The sequence below is a fragment of the Balaenoptera acutorostrata genome, chromosome 17 (genome assembly GCF_949987535.1).
Source record: "Balaenoptera acutorostrata chromosome 17, mBalAcu1.1, whole genome shotgun sequence".
Classification (NCBI taxonomy): Eukaryota; Metazoa; Chordata; class Mammalia; order Artiodactyla; family Balaenopteridae; genus Balaenoptera; species Balaenoptera acutorostrata.
In genome coordinates this window covers 32,984,611-33,002,408 of record NC_080080.1, presented here as the reverse complement: position 1 = coordinate 33,002,408, position 17,798 = coordinate 32,984,611, and the positions used below count along the sequence as shown (strand labels likewise).

Here is a 17,798-nt window from a genome sequence, read left to right as displayed (position 1 = left end):
AAGCCCATGCACCTAGAGCCCAAGCTCTGCAACAAGAGGAGCCACTGCAATGAGAAGCCCGATCGCCACAACTAGAGAAAGCCCGCGCGCAGCAACGAAGACCCAATGCAGCCAAAAATAAATAAATAAATAAATAATTAAAAAAAAAAAAAAAAGAATTAGCCCGACAACCCAAAATTGTGGATCACAAAAAACATGATTAAATAGAGGAAGTTAATTGATAGTAGGATTTTTAAAAAAGCAGACATATAAGACTGTAATTGCATCACAGTCATGGCGTAGCATTATAGCTCTGCCAGGATGCTTTGATCAGTCTTGAATTCAGAACCATCTGTCAGCTACAGACTGTGTGAGCCTCCACCCTATTTGAGATCTCCTCTTCTTAGATATCCAAGGGGTCTCCTAATCACTTCACCTGATTCCTCACATTAACCCCCTACCCCCAATTTAAGCTGCTTTGAATGAGTATTTAACCCAAGAGGCAAGCTAAAACTGTAACATAATGTATAATTCAGAATATTTGTCAAGCCATGACATCAATATTTTATCAAAAATGTTCATACTAATATTTTCATTAAATACACACACACACACACACACACACACACACACTGTGTCAGTGCAGGAATAGGCCTAATATATTAAGAACAGATGAGCAATCTAAAAGCTAGAGACATGTTTTTTTCCATAAGATGGCTTTAGTAGCACTTAATTGTCTTTAACTTCATTCAAAACAATTTTGTTAGATTGCATGTGACAGCTGTCATATCCACGTGCATTTAAAAAAAACTTATCAAAATTGGTGAATTTTTGTGTAGCCATTTTAATATTGAAGATGGAAGAAAAAAATCAACATTTTTGGCATATTATGCTTTATGATTTCAAAAAAGGTAAAAATGCAACAGAAATGCAAAAAAAATTTGTGCAGTGTATGGAGAATGTGCTGTGACTGATCAAACGTGTCAAAAGTGGTTTGCGAAGTTTCGTGCTGGAGATTTCTCACCGGACGATGTTCCACGGTTGGGTAGACCACTTGAAGTTGATAGCAATCAAATCGAGACATTAATTGAGAGCAATCAACGTTATACCACGCAGGAGGTAGCTGACATACTCAAAATATCCAAATCAAGTGTTGAAATCATTTGCACCAGCTTGGTTATGTTAATTACTTTGATGTTTGGGTTCCACCTAAGTTAAGTGAAAAACACCTTCTTGACTGTATTTCCGCATGCAATTTTCTACTTAAACGTAATGAAAATGTTCCATTTTTAAAACAAATTGTGACGGGTGATGGAAGGTGGATAGTGTACAATAATGTGGAACAGAAGAGATCGCGGGGCAAGCGAAATGAACAACCACCTACCACACCAAAGGCCGGTCTTCATCCAAATAAGGTGATGTTGTGTATATGGTGGGATTGGAAGGGAGTCCTCTATTATGAGCTCCTTCCGGAAAACCAAACGATTAATTCCAACAAGTACTGCTCCCAATTAGACCAACTGAAAGCAGCACTCGACAAAAAGCATCCAGAATTAGTCAACGGAAAACGCATAATCTTCCATCAGGATAACACAAGACCACGTGTTTCTTTGATGACCAGGCAAAAACTGTCACAGCTTGGCTGGGAAGTTCTGATTCATCTGCTGCATTCACCAGACATAGCGCCTTCGGATTTCCATTTATTTTGGTCTTTACAAAATTCTCTTAATGGAAAAAATGTCAATTCCCTGGAAGACTGTATAAGGCACCTGGAACAGTTCTTTGCTGAAAATGATAAAAAGTTTTGGGAAGATGGAATTATGAAGTTGCCTGGAAAATGGCAGAAAGTAGTGGAACAAAACAGTGAATACATTGTTCAATAAAGTTCTTGGTGAAAATGAAAAATGTGTCTTTTGTTTTTTTACTTTAAAAACGAAGGCAATTTTTGGCCCACCCAGTAGAATTTACTCAGTTCTCTTCACCTTATGAATTAACAGGTGATATTGAGCAGTGGTTCTCAAACTTCAGTGCCCATCAGAATCACCAAGAAGACCTTGTTAAAATGCAAATGTCTAGGCCCTGTTGCCAGAGTTTCTGATTTGGTAGGTCTGAGAAAGGGCTCAAGAATTTGCATTTCCTAAAAGGGTCCAGGTGCTACTGGTGCTGCTGGTCTGTGGACTACACTGTTAAGAACTACTGATGTGGAAAGTTCTCAGAGCAAGTTCATGTTTATGTTCGTTTGTAATTATGTTTCTCATCTTTAGAGAGTCATCGGCTCTGTGGTCACTCATTACTTTACAACACTATGTCATCTGTATTCCCAGAGTTAGATGGTGAGAAGCCGATATCCAAGATCAAGGAGAAGGTTATAAAGGAGCCATTTCAGTAATAAGGATTTTTCCTGGAAAAAAAATGATAACAGGGAGATTTGAGGGTTTCCAGTTACTTCTCCAGCACTTACTGGGCTATAAATAAACAGCCTTAAGTATATAGTTGGGATCTGACAGTATTTCTTTAATAAACTACACTGGGAAAAACTAATGCTGGTGAGCCACAGATGTTTCTAATATTTAGGTGGTCATTATCACCAGCAGTACATCTCTAATTCACAACAAATTTCATAGCCCAGTGATGGCCCATTTTTTAATAGATGCAAAACCAAAAACCAACAATGACACTAATTATTGCCTAGACTTGATATAGCTCTCCATTTTGTCAAATTGTGAAATTCCCACATGCATTCACTTTGCTTAGTCACACAGCTTTTCTGTGAATTGAGGCCATGTCCTGGTGCTTCTTCACTCAACTAATGTTTGTGGAAAAACAACAGAAGTTAGGACCTGTGCTCTGTGGGGAAGCCAAAGGTGTTCAGGCTATGGTGACTTCAAGGAGAAAAGGTCACTGTAGAGGAGATGAGACTTCCGCAGAAATTACTGTGGCAGCAAGAAGTGGAGCAGGGCAAGTAGCTGAGGGCTCAGAAGAGAGCGGCGTCACTTTTTGGTTGGAGTGATCAGAGAAGGTTCTATGAAGAAAGTGGTATCTCAGCAGGATTTCAAAGGTGGACTTGGGTTTTGACAGGTATATGGGAAGAAAAGCAAGGACAGGGAATTAATTCTAAGTGCACCAGAGGCAAACTAGCTCGGAGTATATCCCATTTATAGTGAGTTACTGCTCATGTAAGTGGTTCACTGCTCATGTAAGATCCATGCAAAGGAGTAGTGGGAGAGGAGATTAGAGGTGAGAAAAAAGGGGGTGTAAATGCTAGATCAAGGACTGAGAGTTGATTCAGTAGACAATGGTGGCACATTGACGTTTTTGAACAAAGGAATAATATGATCTGGAATCTACCTTTATCCCATTCATGAATGGCCCATGACAAAGGAAGAAGAGTTAATGGAAGCAGTGAGATGACTCAAGAGGTGTACTAGTATAGGACTGACCCACGAGTGTACTAATCAAGGCAAGACCCAGGAGGCACCCGTAGGAACAAAAAAGTGGGGTATAAATAAGGGAGAGACAAAATATGGTAACCGATTGTATAAAGTTTAGGTTTTGAGAAGAATGTTGGTACCATTAACCAAAATAGAAAAGTCAGGGGGAGTGGTATGTTGTAGAGTTGGGGAAGAAAATGATAAATATAAGTATAGATATGTTAGGCTTATACTTCTGTAAGTAAAGCCAGATGGAAATCTTAAAAGCAGCTGGAGAAGTGGGGACTGAGCTTCAGAAGAAAGTCAGAATAGGCCAGCTTATGCTGCCTTAACAAGCAGCACTAAAAATCCTAGTGACTTGAAACAATCGTGCTTATTTATAACTCACACACCATGGCCACCGCAATTCAGCAAGGAGACTCTGTTCATCAGGGACGCAGTTTCATGGAGGCTCCATTTCAGTGCATTCTCAGTCATCATGGAGGCTGGGCAAGGGGAACATGGACAACCAGGAGCCAGTTAGAAAGTTGAGCAAATTTTAATCTAGTGTTAATTGGTGCTGCTTCTTGTGCACAATAGCAGCAGTAGTATCTCTCTTGGAAATAAACATCCCATATTATGATGTCTATGAATATAGGTTTCCTTTTCTACCCTCCCTCCCTCCTTCCTTCCCTCCTTCCCTCCTTTCTTTCCTTCTTTCCTTCCCTTCTCTTTCTTTACTTTTTTGGAAATCACTTATTGTATATAAGTTGTAATCCAGACCTCATGTATCAATGGGGAACTTTCAAATACAGCTATTACCAATACAAAAAAAAAAAAAAACAAAACTGCTGCCCAGAAGTGTCACATGCCTTTTTTTCCCCTCACATTTCATTGGCAAAAGCAAGTCATGTGATCATCCTTGAGATCAGGAGAATGTGGATAAATAATCCTACATGTGCCTAGGGCAAAAGAACTGCCGTCTGTGCAACTGCTGTTCTGACTCCCATATGTATCATCTAAGACTGAGACCCTTGATGAAGACAGAGCAGTAGATACCATCTTTGATGTAAAGAGGAGAGGGAGTGGAAAGCAAAACTCTAAGGACAGAAACTTAAGGAATACATAGGAAGAACACATACTTACAGAGGCAAAATAAACACACATAGAAAAGCAAAGGGCTCAGTTTACTAGGGCCACATTCATGAGAAGCATCTCAGGAAGGTTCCTCACTACCAAATCTGGAGATAAGTCAAAAATAGCCAAGGCCAAGGAAAGACCGCTGAGTCTGACCTTGAAGGAGACATGGCTGACCTTCAAGAGATCTGCTTTATGGAGGCAATGGGGTCAGATGAAGCCAGACTGAGGAAGGAGTGATCGAAAGTGGAGACAGAACACTGGACTGCTGAAAAAAGGAAGGGAAATAAGATGTCCACTTGAGGTAGCAGCAAAATCAAAGCTGCTTTGCTAAATGAAGTCTGGCAGGTTTTCATGTGTTCATTCAGCACATGTTTATTGAACATTTACTCTTGCCAAACACTGTTTTAGGAGCTGGGGAGTGAGCAAGATAAGCTTTCTGTTCCCATGAAGCTTATCTTCTAGTGGAAGCAGACATACAATAAACAAGTGAGCAAAGGAATCAATGAGTGAAAGAGATCATTTCCAATTATATTTAGTTCTGATAAAACTAAATAAATTATATTTAGTTCTGCCTTCCCTTCTAAAAGGGAGTCAGAGGGTGGGTGGGGAGTATGGCCTGAAGGGTATGTCCTAGACTAGTCAGGAAAGGCATCTCAGGAGGGGATGCTAAAGGATAGCATCCTTTAGCATGTTGCCTCCTAAAGGGCAAGAAACATCAGCTAAGGACAGATCTGGAAACAAGAGTGTTCCACGGCAGGCAGAATCTCTGAAGGAAAGATCAAGTTCTCATAAAAAATGGGGAGGGGCTTCCCTGGTGGCACAGTGGTTGAGAGTCTGCCTGCTAATGCAGGGGACGCGGGTTCAAGCCCTGGTCTGGGAGGATCCCACATGCCGCGGAGCAACTAGGCCCGTGAGCCACAACTACTGAGCCTGCGCGTCTGGAGCCTGTGCTCCGCAACAAGAGAGGCCACGACAGTGAGAGGCCCGCGCACCGCGATGAAGCGTGGCCCCCGCTTGCTGCAACTAGAGAAAGCCCTCACACAGAAACGAAGACCCAACACAGCCATAAATAAATAAATAAATAAATAAATAAATTTTTTAAAAAATGGGGATTAGAAGAAACATTTTAAGGGACTTCCCTGGCGGTCCAATGGTTAAGATGTCACCTTCCAATGCAGGGGGTGTGGATTCCATCCCTGGTCGGGCAGCTAAGATCCCACATGCCTCCCAGCCAAAAAACCAAAACATAAAACAGAAGCAACATTGTAACAAATTCAATAAAGACTTTAAAAATGGTCCACATCAAAAAAATCTGTTAAAAAACATTAAAAAAGAAGAAGAAAAATTTTAGCTAGCTGGTTGTGTGTGCGTGTATGTGTGTGTGTTTGCGTGTAAATACTTACAGCAAATGAAGGTCTAGAAGAAATTTGCCTCTCAATGCACAGGATTCTTTGGTTTAGAAGGACACGCCTTCTCCTTCAGGCAACCTACTACAGAACCTGCTTCAGTAGCTTGGGGAAAATTGCTGCAGGGTAGAGATCTGCTGAGGCAGATTCTTTTTCTTGGTGTATTATATTGTGCAGAATGTTTCTTTTTAAAGCTTTTGAACCAGGCTTCTCATGAAAATGCCTTTTATATTGGTACTTGCATTCTCTCCAGTTTCAGTCTTGCAAATTTTAGTCAAACGTTGGTATAAGGTCGACCTTTCTCACATGTGACTGTGGGTATAGGGAAGGTTTTCCTGGGCCTGCTCATGGATTTTTTTAAAAAGAGAAGCTTAAACAAATCTCTGCTGAACTCTATGACCAGCCCCACTGGTCTTAGGAGGGCAGTCATCATGGCCATTATGATCTGAATTAAACCACCACTGGAAAAAAGTACATATATTTTAAATTGGGGGTATGCCAGTGTGGTGGGATGATCTGCTAAAAGATTAATTTGGGTTAACGTTTTTCTGTTTATTCATAATATTTGTTTATTGTCCCCACTGCCCTCCCCTGCTATAACATAAGCTCCACAAGGGCAGGAATATCTATCTGTTTTGTGCACTGATGTTTCCTCAGTTCCTAGACAGTGCCGGGCACAGGGGAGATGCTCAGTAAGTACTGGGTGAATTCGTCTTTCTTCTCTTTGTGGTGGGACCCTGGCAGGAAGGAAGGTTTTCCTTGGGCTAGTGCCAGAAGGTAGCCAAGTTCTTGAGTGAGGTGTTCTGTCCCCCTCTAAAGCCCTACTCCGAACATGCAGAGCAAAGCCTGTGCCCAGAACAGCAGGCTGGAGATCAAGGGGGACAGAGGTGTGAGGACAGGGTCATGGGGAGAGGGGTCAGACCTTCCCTGAGTCTCTGAGCACCAGGGACAGAGGGTGTATCTTGCAGATTGCCAAGGAGAAGGAGGCGCCCCTACTGCATCCGGAGGGGAGAGGGCTAGAATGTATTCTTCCGATTTACATAAACTCAAAACTTCCAAAAGATATCTTAAAGGCCAAAATGGGATGAGAGGGTGGGGAACATGGCCACGGTCCACATGTACTTTTTCCACACGTGCTATGTGTATGGGGCAGAGTGTAAGGGCTTTCCAGTCATTTTGTCACCCCGGTCTCAAGACCACCCTGGAGGCAGGTATAAGTACAATCTCCATTTTATAGGCAAGGGGATTGCAGTTTGGAGGATGGTTTAACCTGGAGCTGGTGGTGGCTAGCGTGGCCTGGAGAGGAAGGGCTAGAGCCACCGTAGTCAAGGACTCACAGAAGGGTCGTGAGCAGGATCTCGGAGCTGGGGAGACTCACCCCAGAACGGAGAGGTCGCCCCCAGTGATGAGTGTGGAGGCCAGGGGCATGGCTTAGAGACAGGTGGGGCAGGTGAACTTGACTGTGGCCTTGGATCCCCGCTCGGTATTTCACATGGTGGCTTCGTTTTAATATGCCAGCAATTTGGGGAAATCTCGGCCCAGGAGGTTTCAGAAGATAAATTCTTCTTTCAGTACATGCGTTGATGGCGGGAAGTTGGCTTCAAGCAGAGCTCAGCAAGGGCAGCAAAGGTGCGGGTCAGAGAACCCCAGCCCCCGTGTAGCCATGCCTTGTTCACAATCCCGGTTCAGTCCCACCTTTACAGTAGGAGAGAAGGAAAACAGAAGAGGGTAAGTGAAGGCCAAAAGCCACTCTGCTAAATCTAATTTAAAACAGAAATATCACCAATAGTCATTTTGGAAATGAGACCCTTTCCCTGCAGAGCTGGGCGGGCTCAATAGCACCCTTCAAGAGAGAAGAAAGCTCATCTTGCCCCGGGCCTTCCATGAAGCATCCTCTCGCCCGTGGGAGGCCAGGAGGGTGTCTGATTTTCCACCTTTCTGCTCCAACAGGCTGGGCACAGGGTCCTCGTTAGCAGAGAAGGGTGCAGAGGAGCTTGGTCTGCATGAACCTGTATTCTCCTGGCCTAGGTCACAGCCACGTGTCTCCTTGTCCCAGTGTCCTGAGGTCCCAGGAAATGTGCCAGGCAGATTCAGGGGGCTCTGACTTAGGGTGTGGGCTTGGGTCCATTCTTTGTCTTCAGCCTCGTTTCCTTGTCCTCCTCAGGGCTGACCTGAAGGGTCAGCACCTCCAGGGCCAGCTGTGTCGCTCCTGTGCTTGGGCAGAAAACCCGCTGCTGTTTGGTGACTGACACTAGCACTGGCTCTGGGAGGAGAGGTCAGACTCGGGCTTCTGACGAGACGGCCAGGGGTGTTTTGCATCTTCTGCTCTGTGAGCACGGTGTGTACTCACGGCGCTAAAGCCCTGTGTCAGATGGATTCCCGCGTGCACCTCACGCTCGGCTGGTCGCTCCTGCAGAGAGGAGCGTCAGCAGGGACGTTGGTCCCAGAGAATCTATTTCCACGGGTTTGAAAAGCTACGGGGCTCTGGGAGCATTTGATGATTGAGAGAGATCAACACCATGTTTGCACCTTTTCAATTCCCCCACCCGCCCCCCCAGACAACCTGAACTAATATGTGAGAACAGAGAAAATTGGTTCCAAGGGAGACAATACTCAGGGTCAGATGACCCTGGCAGCCCCTCCCTCCTCTTTTCTATCTCTCCAGATCGTTAGGGCCAGCACAGTGTTGCCTCTAGGAAACATCCTCTGACCTTTATTAACTATGAAGATTTCTCTCTTCTCTCAGTTCCGATGCTACCTGCTATTTCAATTCCATTCAACCTACGTTTACCAATCTCCTACTTTGTTCCGGGCAAATGAAAATGACAGCGACACCATCCTACCCTCTCGGGGACTTGGAGGGGAGATAGGAATTCATTAGCGCGTCATAGTGCATTAATATATACTGCCTTAGAGTGTTTATTCAACTCAGCTGCATGTGTATATATTTATATTACATAGATATAGATAGATATTGATATATAATTGGTTTTCCCATAAGACTAAGCATTTTGAGCATACGGGATGTATGTTGTATGATCATTCCCAATGTTCAGGGTATAAAGCAAATGTATAATAATTCCTTTTAAAATTGAAAGGAAATTAATTTGAGGTGGTAGAGCCCTATGATCAGAGCATCTTCTGGAAGAAAACCAGCAAGTTATTCATGTTTGTTACAACTAAGCATTCATGGTTGGTTTCACTTGCACTTTTTCCGCTTGAAAATAACCCTACCACTTATGTAGTTAGAATAGAATGGAATCCTGCTGCTGATTTCAGGAATACCTTGCGGGCTGATTATTTCCAGGCTTATCTTTTCAAGGCAGCCAAACAGGCCAGTAAGGAGCAATGAGGGATACTCATAAAGGGAAAAAAATTAAGTTGGATCCTTATCCCATACCATACACAAAAATAAATTCCAGGTAGATTAAAGATCAAGATGTAAAAAGAAAACCTAGATGATTAGAATATCTCTTTGTAATCTTGAGATAAGAAAGGGCTTCCTAAACAAGACAAAACAAAAACCAAAAAATTCAGGAGGCATAAAGAAAAAGATTGACAGATTTGAGCTTATAAAATTTAAAACTTCTCTAGTAAAGAAAGAAAAAGTCTTTTTTTTTTTTTAAAGCCACCAAGTTGGAGAATATTATCCGCATAGATGGAGATCAGTAAGAAAGGTGAATTTCTTAAAAAAGATAATCTAAAAGAAAAAAAGGATTTTAAAATGACATAAACAGAGAATTTATAAAAGTTTACAAATGGCCAATACAGGATACCTTTATTTTTGTCTCTTAAGGTAAGCTATGCTTTTATTGCTGTTAGTCTGTTTTTGTCTCCATCATAGCAAAATTCATTTTGTAATATGATTTCACAAAATATAGCACCATTCTGTTATTAAAGTCTTTTGGAAAGAAGTAAAGAATTTTATCTTTTGGAAATATTTTACCTCTTTGCAGTCATCTAGAATCCAGGTTTCCTCTTCATGACCTAGAAAAGATAGGAAAAGTTCACCAGGGCTTCAGCTTTGAGAAGCCACAAATGGAAGATAAAAGTCATGGACCATCATCACCATGGCAGAGCCTCCTATTCATTGCCAAAAGTGAAGCCTCTTTGACTGTCACAGGGATCCAGCGTTCTCAACAGAGATGAGCTAAATGTGTGTTCCTTGGTGGCTTGGAGTAAACAAAGAGTTTATTTCAGCACCAGTGATGGTTCAGACCTGTCTCATTCAAAGGCAAGCTGACTTCAGATCACACATAAAGATAGGATGCCATTGTATCCCCAGGCATTAAGGCCTAAACACACTCACTTTCTCATCATCTGACCCCATTTCAGGGATAGTCACTTCTATAGCCATGTGTTGCCTTGGTCACCTGGGCACACAGAGCCAAAGAAGAACTAGGAGAAATACATTTATATATCTATGAAAAGGGCTGTCAGGAGAGCTGAGAAGAGAGATTCTGAGAATTGGAGACCGACTTTGAGAGAAACAGGAACAATGGTAACTCAGATAATGAGCTATGAAGGTAAAAGTGCAAGTTTGCTGAGTGTGATTGGAAAGAGAACTAAGAAGTGGATTAAGAAGTGTTGGGAATGTTTGTTAGTCATATGCCTGAGGTTGCTAACATCAGCTTTTTCTAACTCCCTGCCAGGGCTCAAGTGCTGGCAAAGTCAGTAGCACAGGGAAGCTGCCCTGCCATCCTCCCAGCCTTCCTCTTCCCTCCCTTGTGTGGAAACCATGGCATCCAAAAGTTATTGCTGGCATGTTTGGAATTCTTAATGAAATTTTTCTTATTTACCTTAACAAGGTGTCAGATGCTAAAACAGGTATCCCACTCATGCTCCTACCTCATAAGTATAAATATATTGGGCAAATCATTGTCTGTCTTATTTTGCTGTTGCTGCCCTAGTATGAATGAACTCATCCTTCTTTCCTTCTCCTTCCATATCTTCTTCAGCATAATAATAACTGCTCAATTGTATATATTCATAAACATGTATATATATGTTATTTAAATATGTACATATTTAAATATGTACTATTTAAATATGTACATGATTATATATTTTAGGGGGTGTTTTGTAATAAATATAAAGTATACACATTATGTGTGGTTTAGTGAGCACTGTGGTGGTGGCCAGGTGCAGAACAGCTGCAGGAATCCAGGAAGGTAAGTCAGCACAATACAGAAGCAAGTAAACCCTGGGGGCATTGTGTGCATCCCACTGGTCTAGAACATTAGTGCCCAGGGGGATGGATTCAAAGGGGGGAGGCAGATCAAAGGCCACCACAAGTATTTATAGGTTTTAAAAAGAGTTACACCCACAGAGGAAAGGGAAATTAGAAACGCAAGAACCATTATGGCACTCAGAGACAAACAACAGGGACAACTGTCTGTCTTGAACTCAGACAAGTAACCCCCTCTCCCAACCCAAGTATTGTCACTTAGGTGACTCTTGGCTGTTGTTCCCCCATTTGGCATAAGCAAACACGAGTCATGCTCTCAACCCAGGCCTTAATTTTCACTGATAGAGTTGCAACAAATATGCATTTACAAAAAAAAAAATCACAAAAGAGAAAATGAGACAATATTTCATTAATAAGAGTCAGAAAAAAAATAAAGACCAGAACTACAAAGACTTCAGATACTGGGATTATGAAATATAGAATACAACCTGATTAAAGAAACAAAGTAGGAATTAAAGACACTAGTAAGGAGCAGCAGGTATCAAAGTGATAATGTTCAGATGAAATTTGAAAAATATCCAAGTAGAACTTATAGAAGTAAAGACTATCATAAATGAAATATAAAATACTAATCAATGGGTTAAACAGCAGTTTGGACACAGCTGAAGAGAGAACTGGTGAACTGGAAGATAGGTCTAAATAAATTACATGGAAGAAGAGGTGTCAAAAGAGATAGAAAATCTGAAAGAATGGTTAACAAACATTTAAGATAGAGTAAAAATGCCAATATACATTTAATGAGAGTTATAGAAGAAGAGGACAAAGAGAACTGGTAAGAAGCAGAATTTTAAAGCAAATGAGACTGCCCCTTACTAATGTAAAATGTTAATAATAGGGGAAATTGGGTGTGGGGTATATGTACTATCTTCTATCTTTACACTACCTTTGTGCTTCTGTAAACCTAAAATTGTTTTAAAATAAAAAGGTGATTAGCATATCTCCTCTCCCAGAGAGAGAGAGAGAGAGAAATTTTCCAAATACTATGAAAGACACATCTTCAGTCAGGAAGCCCTATGACTTCCAAGCAGCATAACTAAGAAGAAGGTAGACAAAAGAACGTACTTAGACACATCATAGCAAAACTGCAGAAATCAGAGGCAATGACATCTTTAAGACAGCCAGTGAGAAAGGAAAGATAACCACAAACAAGTGATAATTAGACTGACAGCTGACTTAGCAGCAACAATGGAAGTCAGAAAATAGTAAGACAATATCTTCAGTATGCTCAGATAAGATAGTTGTCAAGCTAGATAGATATACTTAGCAGAACTATTTCTCAAGAACAAAGGCAAAATAAAGACATTTTCAGATAAACACTGAGGAAGTTGACCTCCAAACGCTTACTAATTGAAATTCTAAAGTCTATACTATAAAGAGAGACAGAAAGAGAAAGAGAGGGGAAACAAAAAAAAAGAATCCTCAATAGGTCTGAGATACAAGAAAGAAGGGTAAGCAAAATTTTTTAAAAATTCTGAATTTGGAAAAATCTTACATTGATGTTATAAAAATTAATATCTAGATTATGAGGTCAAAAACCAATGCTCCCTTTGAAAACTGTAGGGGAATCCTTACTCGTCTACACAGCTTCTGGTAGTTTGCTGGCAATTTTCGGCATTCCTTGGCTTGTAGATTGCTCCTTCTGGTCCTCCATGTTCACATCACCTTCCTTCTCTGTCTGTCTCTCTGTGTCCAAATTTCCCCTCTTTATAAGGACATCAGTCACATTTGATTAGGACCCACCCTAATAACCTCATTTTAACTTGATTACCCATGTAAAGACTCTATGTCCAAATAAGGTCACATTCTGGGGTTCTAGAGGATAGGATTTTAAGATATTTGGGGGAGGGAGGGGGAACAAGTCAACCCATAACACAATCCCAATTCTAACTGGTGGTTTTAAACTCCAGACTTCACCCTTGGTTCTAATTGCTACTGAATCTTTCTTTTCCACCTCCCATTCTTTCAAACCTCCAAAGCCCGTGGTGCCCATGGTTCCATGCTCCTACACTGCTTATTATGGGCTAAAATGTGTCCTCCCTAAATTCATATGATGAATCCTAACCCTCAGAACTTCTGAATGTGATTGGAGATAGTCTTTAGAGAGGTGATTAAGTTAAAATGAGGCCAATAGGATGGGCTATAATCCAATATGACTGATGTCCTTATAAAAGGAGGAAACTTGGACACACAGAGAAACACCAGAGAGGTGCATGCACAGAGGAAAGACCTTGTGAGGACACAGTGAGAAGGTGGCCATCTGTGAGGCAAGGACAGAGGTCTCAGAAGAAACCAAACCTATTGGCACCTGATCTTGGACTTCCTTCCTCCAGAACTGAGAAATCAATTTCTGTTGCTTAAGCCACCGAGTCTATGGTCTTTTGTTCCGCAGCCTGAGCTGACCAATCCACGGCTCAAAGCCCCTCCTGGCTGCATCTGGCAGTGCTCCTGAGCACTATCCCCAGGCCTAACTCCCTCCTCCCCTCTGTGGGCTCTTCCTTGACTTACATCTCAGTGTGTGAAGTCCATGGAGCTGTCTTCTCAGTTTATGTAGGCGGCATGGCCACCCACAGGGTTTGTTACGCTCCCAACACTGTCCAGTGTGGCCTTTGATGCCACAGCACCTGTGGCTATGATGAGGGGCGATGGGAGCAGACCGAAGGATGGATTCCAGCAGCTGGTTTGAGACTATTTCTGGGCTCAGAGGCTGTGAGAGAGGATCACGTGAACATCAGGCAGCTTGCTGAAGGAGAAGCGTGACTGAAAAGCTCCCTTGAGACTTGAAACTCTTGTTTATTCCTGTAGGTCCAGCAATGCAGAAAGAAGGAAGCCAGCCCTTCTAGCCTCTTCTACCTCCACATTGTCATCAGGCTCTGGATTTTTCCTTCCTTGGATTTCTCCTGGAAACAGCTTCCTTTACTTGGTGGATATCCAGATGTTCCCCTACCCTGTGGGGCTTTCCTTCCTCTTCTGGTTCTCCACTTGTTTCCTGGCCTCTCCTGCATAACAAGGGTTAACACAGTAAAGAGCCTTGAGCGTTGAACAACTCACTGTTCTGGGCTCTGTGGACACAGCTGTGGTCAAGGTTGACGTCAGGAGTTTATATTCTTGTGCTCTGGAGACTGTAGATAAACAAACAAACAAGAAAACTTTCGGGGAGCCAGGTGCTGAGAATTAAGATGGGGAGATGAGATGGCAATTGATCAGGGATGGCTTTAGATCAGGTGGCCTTTGGTGCAGCTCTTGGGGTTGGGGAGCAATTGACAATTTATGATCGACAGTACTCTTACTCAAGCTGTGAAAGCACCAGGTACACAACAGAGTTCTGCCCTCTTGGCTCTAAGTTACAAAAAAGTAAATGTTTGCTTATCTATACCAGACAGAGGGGGTAACCAGACCCGGTTAGAAATTGAATAAAAAGTGCTCCCAGGTCCCATTTCCTTTGTCTATTTAAAGGGGATTTTTAGCCATCTGGAAGTTTCCTTATCAGACATTTGATAAGGAAAAGGGATGTTTTGAAAGGTTGTTACCCAAGAACACATAAACCAGGAGAAACATATTTAACCTACCCTGGTACCTTCTTGAATTCCCAGACATTGAAAGGCCATTTAAAAGTGACCTGGGATCCCAAAGCCAGGCTGTCCCTTAGGCCCCAGCACTAAGTCCAGGGGAGCCCTTTCAGATGGGTATACTTTTGCCAAGGGTCTGAGGGCAAGGGAATGTAGCATCCCAGGTCTTACAGACGTGCCCTGTGGAGCTCTGTGGCAGCACTCTGTGGGAGGGGCGCAGGGGAGGGGGCTGGGGGCCATACGGGGAGCATAGGGGGTGCCAGGAGCAGCTGGAGCCTCAAGGCCTCCCCGCAACCTCACCCCAAAATGGCAGGAGAGAGCGCTTGGCTCTTATCGCTGATGCACTGATGTTCATTCCAGGGCCAGCACACTGACCTTCAGCTCAGGAAGCGACTTCTTGGTCAATTGCTGCTTTGGAGGGACCTGCCAGGATTTGAAATGAAGCAGCAGTTCTTGTAACATCCAGTCATAAATCTAAATCTTTTTTTTTTTTTTAACTGAAGCAAAATAGTGAGATAACTTGACGTTTCGCATGCTTAAATTTAGAACAGATTATAGCAATTGAATACCCACATTATAAGCTGCTTCATTTAAGCACAACACACGTACCCAGGCTCAGCTTCACGTGATTTGAGTCTCGAGAGTGATTCTTCTTCTGCCAAAGTTTTTAAATCTTAGGCTGACTAATAAATTTCAGCCTGAGGATGAGGCCACCTGATCTCCAGTCCTGGCCCTCACTGGGTTGAGCAAAGGTGCCTCTCTGGGCCTCAGGAAATCCCTCTCTGAGATCTCACAGTGTGGTGTGCACACATGGTGCGGTGTGCAATGCCCAGCTCTTGTGCCCAAAGGGTATCATCCCAGATGATCACAGATAGTCTTTGGGATGATGTGAGCAGAGACATCTATGAGAGTACATTATGAATCTATGGCTAATAATGGCTATTAATAATAGATGCCACTCACCCAGTACTTCTCACGTGCTGGGCACTGTTGCAAGCATGCTTTGTTTGTCTTAATTGTCCTAGTTCTCATTCCTCATTTTACCAATGAGGAAACTGAAGCCCAGAGAGGTTAAGTAACTTGCCCAAGCTCAAACAGCTCTAAGCAGGGAGCCAGGATACAAACCCAGGCATGTGAGTGCACCCTATGCCTTCTAGCCTTTGGGTATCAGCCCTGAGATCTCCCCACCAGCACTGACATGGAGGGATGAGAATGGGATGGAGCTAGAGAGCGATGCTGACTCAAAGATGGGGGTGATTGTCTCTGGGACCGTCCCAGAGCTGGGGAGAGAGAGACGTGGAGGCAGGAGGGATGAATAAATACAAAATGGGTGATCCAATTTAGAAAAGAAAAAAAAAATCATTGCCCCATGACCATGAGCAAGGTGCAGTGTTTTAAAATTTCCCTTTCAAGATAATTGCTGTAGACCTTAGAAAAATAAATCTAATAGAAGAAAAAAAGAAAGGCAAAGGGAGCCCAGTGATTTGAGTATGAATATTCAGGTTTAAAACATCTTTTCCCTTTGAAATACACCCTCTTACCTTGGTGGAAAGTCCTGTTACTTTAGCGTTGTCTCAACGCTCACTCTGAAGGCTGGCTGGGCTTGTCAGTCAGGACCATCTGTGCTGGAATGAGGTTTCTTCCAAAGACCTGATTATGATTTTTCTAGGAGCTACACCTGACCTCATACACTTAAAGAGGAACGTCTTCACTTCTGCTTGCTGTCTCCCTTCCTGCCTAAATAGGTGCTTGCCTGATACTCTACAGACAGGATAGCAGGAGGCAGGTTATTGGGTTTTCGGAGAAACTGTTTCCTTTTCGTAGGACATAGCTGCAGAACCCAGGAAGTGCAGAGATTCAGCCAGAAATGTTTTCGGGCTTTGCCTGAGGACAAAACATCCAGAACAAAGTGAAGCATTTAGTCAAAGCCAGTGGGCCTAATCTTTCCAACCCTTTCTTTGTTTTTTTTTCCTACTCAAAAGTTGTTAGAATGAATTCACACCTTGCTTTTGGTGGGTTTTCTTGTGGATATTTGTTTGGACTGACTGCATTCATACACATGCTTGTCAGTAGTTTCAGCCCTTCTGTGACCTAATCTGGGTCCAATTGATAAATATCACAAGGCGGGTGCTATGGAGATGAGGAAATGGGAGAGAGTGGGTTTCACAGAAAATTATGAGAGCCCCTGACTTTAGAGGCTTCCATTCAAATGAAACCACCATCTAATGTTTAAATAGGTCCATTTAAATAAATGCATAAAGTACAAGAGACTCATCCCTCTTGTTGGAGCCAGACGGTTAAATAAGGCTGAATTAGAGATATTATTATTGATAATAATGGTAAACGACACCATTTATTGAGCATCTATTATGTGCTTGGCAACATTATCGTGTGGGAGGTACTATCTCTATTTGGATGACAGAAAGCAGACCCTGTGAGGCGCCAAGGTCACAGAGCAAGTAGTGGCAGAGACGCAGGTCCGAGTCCAGAGTCTGTGCTCATGTGGCCCCAGATGAAGAAAATGAGACACAGATTCTCATGATGTGACTTACTCATGCACGGGTGCAAAACTTGCTAATGAATAAAGCAAAATAATAATAAAAGGAGCTGGTCTGAGGACCTGGGATTGCCTGGGTTCAAAACTGAGTTATAAATACAATTCCAATCATGAAACTCTCCACATGACACTGGATAAGTTACTTAAACTCTCTGAGCCTCTACTTCTTCATCTCCAAAATGGGCTAATAATGCTTAGTTCATAGCATTGTCATGAGGCTTAAATTAGATACACCAGGTTATGTGCTGAACTCAGGACTTGGCATATAGTACATAATTGATAATGTTGGTTATTGTACGGGTCTTCAGTGAGAGCAGGTGACTATTTGTCCACGGTGCTTTTCTTGACCTTTTACCCTCATGCCTCCACCTCCACTGCTCTCTGCAGGAGTCCTGCAGTGTCAGCCATTATGCTCTTATACTGCTAACTCCCCTTGAGGTCAGAGAAGCAGATGGCTGGGGATGGAAGGCAGTCAGGACCTTGGCCAACATG

At 42.7% G+C, this 17,798-nt stretch overlaps 1 long non-coding RNA gene across 1 annotated transcript; it reads right to left on the bottom strand.

Moving 5' to 3' along the window:
* Window positions 1–763: 763 nt before the first annotated feature.
* On the bottom strand, window positions 764–14,338 carry LOC130705519 (uncharacterized). Its single transcript, XR_009005785.1, has 5 exons — window positions 13,689–14,338; window positions 9,882–9,922; window positions 7,314–7,630; window positions 3,803–3,895; window positions 764–2,380 (listed from the first exon to the last, which is right to left on the bottom strand). It is a non-coding gene; the product is annotated as an uncharacterized LOC130705519 (long non-coding RNA).
* Window positions 14,339–17,798: the final 3,460 nt, after the last annotated feature.